The sequence below is a fragment of the Etheostoma spectabile genome, chromosome 16 (genome assembly GCF_008692095.1).
Source record: "Etheostoma spectabile isolate EspeVRDwgs_2016 chromosome 16, UIUC_Espe_1.0, whole genome shotgun sequence".
NCBI classification, from domain to species: Eukaryota; Metazoa; Chordata; class Actinopteri; order Perciformes; family Percidae; genus Etheostoma; species Etheostoma spectabile.
The window spans coordinates 11,573,595-11,583,416 of NC_045748.1; the positions used below are offsets into that span (position 1 = coordinate 11,573,595).

At 36.0% G+C, this 9,822-nt stretch overlaps 1 long non-coding RNA gene across 1 annotated transcript; it reads left to right on the forward strand.

Annotated features, from left to right (window-relative positions):
* Window positions 1-413: 413 nt before the first annotated feature.
* Window positions 414-4,229, forward strand: LOC116704086 (uncharacterized). Its single transcript, XR_004335581.1, has 3 exons — window positions 414-590; window positions 848-853; window positions 4,219-4,229. It is a non-coding gene; the product is annotated as an uncharacterized LOC116704086 (long non-coding RNA).
* Window positions 4,230-9,822: the final 5,593 nt, after the last annotated feature.

Genomic DNA, 9,822 nt, shown 5'->3' on the forward strand with positions numbered 1-9,822 from the left:
TTAAACGAATGTTTAGAAATGCTGACTAATTGCACTTTTTTTGCACTTAATTGTAAATTCATTAATTTCACGGTTCATTCATTTGTCATTTTACAACACAGGGTTGTGCAAGGAAGTGCAAGTTGTAGCGCCTTCACGCAACAAACATAAGACATTTATACAAATACTTTAATTAGAATAGATTAAAATAAACTATATACAGATACTTAAATACATATCTACATATTATGCCCAATGTCAATATAAATATTTTAAATTGTAGTGGAAAAAGAAAGACTTTGGTTTATAGCATATATACTAGTTATTTAGCTCAAAGCATAAATGTGCCTAAATATAACTTCACAGAGCTGTTAGCGTGGCTGATGGGTCATCCCCCCCCCAAGTTCCCAGGATCAACATTTTAAGAGATTGGTAAGGGCTAATCTTCGCAGTTGCAAAAGAACAGAGTAAGATGGACATTTCAAATGCAGCTTGAATGTTAAAAAGCCATTCAGCCAATGTGGCGATATCAATGTCCAAAGTCAAGAAAACGGACTGTCTGCAAATTGGAGGTTGTAGATTTCAAGGAGTACAACATCAGTGAGCTGTACGTCGGTGATTTTAACAACTGACCCAGTGAAAATAAAAAGCATTGCTGAGAACATAAGCCCTTTCCTTAATGTGTCACATTAAGAAGACATTGAGCTGGAGAACACACTACCGTGGGAACATAGATACACTCCCCATGGCTGTAAACTCTTTCTTGTTTTTACATTTATTTTATCCACACTAGAAGGTATAACTAACTGTATGAACCTGCTGTCCACTACTTGTATGCTTCCTATAGGCTAATGTATACATAGGTGAGGCTGCAGTGCAACAAGGACATGCCTCAATACACGTGAACCAAAATTAGGCAACAGTTCTCAGAACTGTCATGGTGTTGCTACACATTGTGATACTTGCAGTGTTTGCACAGTGTTATATCATTGTTTGCAAAAGCGCTGTCTCAAATTTACACAGCCAACTCTCTCCTGCTGATGCAACGGCCTAAAGACAAGTCTGCCTTTACATAGTCAGGTTTCTAATCAGTTAAATTACCTTTTATGAGGTAATGTTTGTGTATTGTTACTTACTTACTTTACTTATTAGTTAAGTGCTGTTTTTCCAAGACGTTACCATGCAGCGAAGGGAACCTGGGTGTAAAATATATTCAGGAATCAACATGAAGTCTGCACTTTAAATCATGAGGTCAAATAGGAGCCCAAATATAAATGTGATTTCCATATGAGCAAAGGTTACTCTGTTGCCTAAGAAAACCTGTTTGTATTAGTCACGCCATGCAGCCTCGCTGAAACACGCTTGACTGCCGTTAATCATGTTTTTCAAGGAAACCTTTCCCCCCCGAGAGTGCTATATTTGAATTGGCTCAACTCTTGGGTGCAGAGTCCCTGGCACTGTTTGAACATGTATCTAAATCATCTGCTCACGGCCCTGTCAGTGCGCTCCACGTTACTTTCCACTCCACCGTTACACATTCATAATTGAAAAATAGGTCATGCACGCTCAGTCTGATTATTCTATATGCTGAGTGAGTTCCTCATGCATGTGTTGTAAATTAAAGATGTCTGTGGCATTAATAACATGCTTTAAGTTTGTATTTAAGCATGCAGATATAATTTTAATAATTTTAATTTTCTTTTTGTGACAGAAGAAACCCCTGTCTTGTACAGTAAGATTTACAGCAGGGCTAGTTGTGGACTACATCAAATGAATATAGTATAATTACTTTTTAATTGGTAACTATCGCAGCATTTTTCTGAATAATATGGAAATACAGGGAAATGTCAAATTTACCATTGTATCCATTAGATTGTGCCATATGGTTGTATGTTTATCAAAATAAATATAGTGCAGAAGTATAAAGAAGCATGAAATGGAAATACTTAAGTAAGGTACAAATACTTCCAAATTCTAAGTATACTTGAATAAATGTATCTAATAGTTACATTCCACTTCTGGTAATAGTCAGATTTGATCAGTTTGCATGTGGAGTGAACATGCTCGAATTCAGCGCCTGAATGATTTGATTAATCACTTGGCACAAAATATAATCTTCATCATTATTTGCTTTAGTCACATCTCTATTTACAGAGTTTCTGTCTCTAAAACTCTCAATTTTTAAATGAAATTCACACATTAAATGTGTAGGTTCAGTGACACAAAGTGAGGCCGAACGGGAAACGGTCAGCTATGCTAGCTCGGTGCCCAGTGTTGCTGGTTGCTTTTGAGCTAAATGCTAACGCCAGCGTGCTAAAATTATATATCGGTATAACTATGTGCTAATATGCTAACACTGCTAGCGCGTATTCTCTCAATTTCCAGTAGGTCTCAACTTGTGTGGGAAGAACTACGCATGCTCAAAGCGGTTGTTGGCCGTTGCCCAGCTGCAATTTGATTGTCTCTTGTATTTTAAAGAAGACATTAACTGAGGTTACCATTAACAACGGTGACTATCTCCTTCAACAAACATTTAAAAACCGTCTCTTGTATTTAAAAGAAGACATTAACTGAGGTAAACATTAACAATCTATCTCCTACAACAAACGTTTAAAAAACTGTCTCTTGAAGAAAATGTACATTTAATATTTCGGTTTGGTGCACCAGCTGCGGGATATTGGTAGACGTATTTAACGTTAAACGTCTCCCGTGTCCCGTCCTTACTTCGCACCAACCCGCTGGTAAAATTAATCCGATTTAACGTGGAGTGGTTCTCCTGAAACAAAAAGGGCTTTAAGTTTGCTTACTGCGTGTCAAGAACAGGTTTCACTATTCCAAACATCTTTCTTACAGGAGGACAATGCGGTTAAACTGGATTTAGCTAGCCAGATTGACAGCAGACAGACGGAGATAACAGGTAACATGATGCCCTGTGTGATTATCATCTGCGTGTTAAACTGGGTGGGAAACTATTTTTAGTTGTAAAAATAAAAGTGTGGAAATTATAGTGGTGGAGGAATTAGCCTACTCCGATACTATGTATTCAAAAAGTCATGCATTCAAAAAGTTACTATACAAAATTGGATTGGATTGGATTGGAAATGGATTAAAAATACAATACTGGCTACCAAAATGTAACAGTGGAGTAGAATATAGCCTAAAATGGAAATACTCAAAATACAAGTACCTCAAAATTGTACTAGAATAAATGTGCTTGAAATGTGAAATAGCAATGTTAAATGAACTAACTCTAACTCTGGTCTCTTAAGAAGCTATAAACCTTTTAGGGGCAAAAAGTAGATAAACAATGAATTTCAATTAATTTGACTTCAATCAATTAGGGATGTAACAATACACTAAACTCATGATTCATGATTCGCGCTTTTAAGTTCACGATAGGATTTTCTCACAATTTCTTTAATAGAAAAAGATGCGGACATATGACTGACAAATTCCTTTTATGTGTATATATAAACTGTGCAAAACAACAGATGTGTCCTCTTATCACAAGTGCAACTGAAATTGCATTTTATCTTAAATAACTAAAATTGAATAAAAAATTAAGTGGTCTTTTCAAACAAATTCCACATGACACTCACAATAGAAAATAATAATAGAATATTAATAATAGAAAAAAATATCTTTAAACAAATTAACGAAGAAGATGTAGTGACGTCGGGAGTCAAAACAATTGAAATGAAAAGTAGGTCATTTAAAAATTCATTTTTTATCCTAATCGGGTTGGAATCTTTACATATTTGTATAGATTTGTAGTCGATTCACAATATAATTTATTGATAAACTGCAGTAACTGCACCTTCATTAATCCAACAGATACAATGAGGCGATGTCTTGGTAGGATATTATATTATGTCATTAAAAATGCACAGCTTTTTATGGGCCCGATACCGTAGAGTCACATACATAAATACGAGTGATTGCGGTAAATTAAATCCCATTATGATCATTAATCATTGTGATCATCTCCTGACATCTGTGGGCTTAATCAATGAATGCACCCATCCAACGTGTCATTAAAATTAAAGTGTGGAAAATGAGAGAGGGTCAGTGACCTCCCATGTATATGCACACAACATGCATGGGGGTGGGAGTTTATGACCTATCAAGATGGTGAGTGATCTCTAATGGATCTCTATTTCAGAAAGAGCTCATTTGGTTAATCACTAAGGATTTCATCAAATGTATAGATTTGATGGTATCGTCCATTTTAGAAAGCAGAGCAATTACACGAAAAACCCAATGGCCAGATGTCTGATTAAAAACCAAGAAAGTAGAGCTGACAGCTAAATTTAACTGAATTATTTGAGCGTTGAAGCTAATTTTGATCTCTTTTGTTCTGTACACAGTAGATTTCCTTTCCTCAAGTGCTCTTGTAATCCTTCACATTACAGTGCATGTTCATTTCTCCTTTAGCTTTACAATGAGAGCATTAAAGATAAATACAGTTCATTAGATTGCTGCAGCTGTACGTCAAGTTGGACCTCAGCTTAAGAGGATTGTAGCTGTGCTTATGTTTGTTAAAACCTGCATGTAGAACTTCACATATTACTGGATCAAGCTGCTTCATTTGCAGTCCTACATACATTCTTCAAATTCTAACAAAGTCCATCAGTCTATACATTAGTGAATGTATACAAGTCATACACGTAAATAGATTTGAAATAGTAGGGGTAATCCTTTAATAAAAAACCTTGTTTGGTCATGTACTTTGCTACATTGCATTGCTAAAAAAGATCTCTACTTTTGCATTTTCTGTTTTGTTTTCATCAATTACTTTATTAAAAGGAATTGTCTAATAGTAGCTAGATGAGAACATTTATACCACTCTCATGTACAGTACATTTAAAGCTACTTTGAGTTAGCTTAGCTTAGCACACTGACTGGAAACAGGGAGACAGCTTGCCTGGCTCAGTTAGCCTGGCTCTCTAAACTATTCCTTTAAATCACACTTACATTTACTGACATGTACTCTCCATTATTCTGTGCTTAGGTGTGGATGTACATTCCAGCTCCTGTGGGTTTGTGTACATGCATTTGTTTGTTTCTTTGTTGCGGAAAACATTTCAAATCAACTCTGCAAATCCCTTTATGATATCTATCGTTTCATTTAGCTCTGCATCTTCAACTGTGACATAACATCCCGGCTCAGAACGGGAGCACACAGGGCTCGGTGATGGGGATTACAGCTCATTCTTCAGAGCGCTCGGTTTATTTTAGGTTGTGACTGGATAAAACAGGATTAGCATCACAATGAATCCCCTGACATTCAAACCCGGAGGTCAGCTTCTCCGTGGCCTTTGACATTTGAAATGTTTGTAAATCCCCACCTTTGTTGTGAATAAATAATAGAAGAAATAAAACAGCTTCAAATTTAACAAAATTCTTTCCAATAAAAATGTCAAAAAGAAGGAAGCTTTAGCGAATGCTCATGTAATTTTGTAGCAACCAAAAGCATTAAAGGCCGTTGCAGAGATTGAAGAGAAGAAAACTGAAGGCTAATAGCCCCATCCTCCACGTTCACATATTTCCTCTTTAAAACTGCACGAAACACAGTTTCTCTAATACTGGCCTCCGAGGAGCAGTTTGTGGCTTTGCATGTCTTTTTCAAGAGCAACCATTAAAAAGGTGAAAATAGAGTTTCTCTTTGACCTCCAGCAGGTCAGCTTATCTGTGACAACTTAGCGAGGTTACAAATTTCCAACGTTTACATTTACTCAAATATAGTAGGCTACTTAAGTACAATTTTGAGGTATTTGTACTTTACTTGAGTATTTTTTATTTTCTACCTTATACTTTTACTCAACTATACATGGCAAATATTGTCCTTTTTGACTAGATTTGTTTGATAGCTTAAGTTATTTTGCAGATTCAGTGAATAATGAACAATTCAATAATTAAATTATTATTATGGATGAAACTTTATTGGTAAAATTCACAAGCTATCCAGCTGTATATACTGTATAAGGTAAGAAAAATAAGCCCAGCTGTAACATTAAAAAGGGTAACTAATTAATAAATTATTTAATATACATTCAGCTACTGCTTTTAAGGCTCATGCTATTTCTGCTTTTGCTTCAGTAACATTTTAGATGCAGGGCTTTTACTTGTAACAGTGTTTCTGTGTATTGTGGTGTTGCTTCTTTTACTTAGTGAAAGATCTGATTGAACGTTTTAATATTAATTAGTTTTGACCTATTCTTTATAGTCTTGTGTACACGGCTTTAAAGAAGGGAGTAAGGTCTAACAAGTGAGGGGCAACTACAATAGAAACACCATCATCTCCCACAGACCAGGGTTTTTCCTGCATAGAGAAAGTTTTGGTGCCCGCCAAAGAGGTTTTTAGCCAGAAAAAAATGCCAAATAAAAAAAAAAAGTCAGATTTTCAGCAGCCTTTCTCCCTCTAATCCATAGATGACATATTTTACACATGCGGCTGCTGCTGATACTAAACTGCATCGTTTTGAATGGAACTGAGCGCTCCGCTGTGAAGCTAGAGGTTCCCCCATCTTTCTGCTGTGCCCCATTCACAAAGTGTTACTTCACATAGTGCCACTTTCATTAAGGATCCTTTTTTGATCAATATAATGTAGCAAAAATACCACTTCATAATGTTGAATATTAATAATTAATTAATTAATGTTGCATCCATAACATGATTGTATCAGTAAAAGCAGTAGCCTATGTAGGTCAAATCTACATTTCATGTAGAACTGCCTGAATACCTGTTCATAGGCCTACTGAATATAATGATATTCCATTATATTTTGTTTTTTAAATTGTTACCTGCCAGCAGAACTTTGTGATTTCCTTGCCTTAAATATACACGTTTTTACAATGAATTGGTGCCTAAAAATGTATCAGAATGCAGGAATTGAAATCTTTTACGGTCAAGATTCGTAGGGGGACGGCCCCCAGACCTCCCCTGCCTAATGTTCCCCCAGAGATCCGCTCAGGAGATTCTGTTGTTCTTGCTGTTTGTGTTGTGACCTGACGGACCAGTTTATAAATTAAGCCGTAATGAAATCACAATTTATGGCCTGGTGTGCTCTCAGCACTTTGACTTCCATCCATCCACACACTTTTACTAATCAGAGCTGATGTCATTGCATCCTGGTGGACTCTTCCTCATCAATTATTGAGAGACCCGTATTACATATTTAGCAATCAGATAATCGCCCCAGCTTGTTCTTTGACCATTGTCCGGAGACAGCATTATTGATTTACATTCCACTTGGTTGGCAACCTTTTGGTGTTTAAAACCCCTGAAAACTTAACCTTAAACCCCTTATATGTACAGTATCTCTACAAAATATAAACATTAATGACTAAACAGGAAATAATCAGTTAAAAGAAACTTCTTCAGGTATGATATAATGATACTAACTACTAATTAATGAACTAACTTCTTTGATCATATATTGCAATTATTTCCACTTAAAAAGGTTTTGACCTGGCTACTTGGGTTCAAAGAACTGCGGTTGCCTCTATCACCAGTTAAAATGATTACAATCAAGATAGACTACATGCTTTCAGACACCACATATTTCTCCGGCAAGAGTCGCCTAGTCAGGATAATGGCTTGGATTATTGATTAACAATTTCATTATTTACAGTGTGCACACTTCTGCAGAGCAGCCACAGGTGAGAAGCACTCAGCAGCATGTGACTAGGTACTAAAGTCGTCTTATTTCATTTGAGACATGCTTTGTGGAAGTGTGGACGCTTGTGGTTGTTAATGGTTTCTCTCAGAGTTCAGACATGAGGCTTTCCAGTGTGAACACACGTTGGACTCGACACTGGGCTAGTCAACAGGAAGCAGTACGTTTGAGTCTGCCCTCCTATGTATTTTAGTACAGACTGGGGACGGATGGAAACTGACATTCCCAGTTTGTTTTTACTGTTATTGCTTTTAGTTGAAGCTAAAGTCTTTACTTAAAGGCTACTTGGCCCTATTCTGGGAAGCAGGTTTCCTGAGTTATCAAACCCAGAATGTGTCTCTTTGTACATTGGTCCATGTTTCAGATTTTAGGTTTTGTTACTAATCAAAATTATCTGGATAGCACAATACACCTACTTCATAGAACATGCTAAACAGATTTGTTTATATCTCTAATCTAAAAAGATTAAAAATGGGACTTTTTTGGTGTTGGTGTCTGTTGATGTTTGATGTTTCAGTGGCATGAAATGTGAATCAAACACCCACATCAAGGCAGCGCGATGAAGAATGATAGGAAGCTTATTTAGATTTTAGATTGTTATGATTGTTAAAAGAGAGAAAATAGTTTCAACCACTTAACAGAAAAAAGGCATGATATTTTATTTCTGGAAATGCAGCGTATTGCTAAAACATTTCTTTTAGAAAATGACTAACTCATCATGCCAAGATTTGTAATACTTTGTAGGACAACGATTGATGGACATTGGTCCGTAATTGCTTCCCTGAGATCACTTTCTGAGAGGTGCTCATCAATACTTCAGATATATTCGTTAATTATCAACCAGTTGCTGTACAATGCCAGACCCTGTGCTCCCTCTATCAGGGTTTTTTAAAGATAAGCGGTCTGTATCTGTCTGTGTTGTTGCCTTATCGTTAAACCTCATCCTTTACAGCTCTGTAACCGGTGTGGCTACATTACAGTCTGCATCTGAAGAATTACTCCTCTTAAAGGACCAGAAAGTTCAATTCAATTTTATTTATAGTATCAATTCATAACAAGAGTTATCTCAAGACACTATACAGATAGACCACACTCCAGAATTTACAAGGACCCAACAGTTCTAGTAGTTTCCTCCAGAGCAAGCAACAGTGCGACAGTGGCGAGGAAAAACTTCCTTTTAGGCAGAAACCTCGGTCAGACCCAGGCTCTTGGTAGGCGGCGTCTGACAGGCCGGTTGGGGTTAGAATGAAGAGTGGAAATAACAAAAATAGAAAAAATTAGTAGTTTGTAGCAGTTCTTTGTAGTAGTTCATAGTGAAGGGTAGTGAAGTAAAATGTACATTTACCATAATGGGAATTTTCAGTATGTTGACTTGCATTAGATTAGATTAGTTTCAACTTTATTGTCATTACACAAGTACAAGGCAACAAAATGCAGTTTATGTCTAACCAGAAGTGCAATAGCAGCAAGTGCAGGATACACAATGGTTCCGTAAGTGCAGGACATGGAAATGTACTGAATAATACTGAATAAAAAGATGAATACTATTATTAACAGAATTCTATGGATAGATTTGATAGATATATAGGTATTGTGAAAAATTTACAGCTGGATATGTACTGAATATAATATACAGGTGGATATTACTATAAATAGAAATTTACAGATATTTACAATGAACATAATATACAGATGGTTGTTACTATAACAGTTTACAGGTGAATATGTACTATGAATGTATATACAGATGGCTATTACTATAGACAGAATGTTAGCATAATATACAGGATGGATGACAGATGACTGAAAAGAAAAAAGGCAGTATTTCACTGTAATTGCTTCAAGCACGCTGGCTTATATAGGCTAAAGTCCTGTATAATTTTTATGTAGGATTTGCCTGATAATGACTTGACTCATTGTATCTGTCCTCATCTAAACTCTAAACCATTACAAATCCCTGTCATTAAATATTCCCTGCAGATTATTACCATTAATCACAGTTGGGAGAGCTGTAAAAAATAATCCACAATCTTACACTAAAGTAGCCTGTAATAATAGAACATGAACAAAAAATGCTATTACACTATATCACGATGAGGCTTCCTTTTTTGAAATATTAATGGTGGATACATTTTATTTATATTATAGTGGCTTTTTTTTTTTT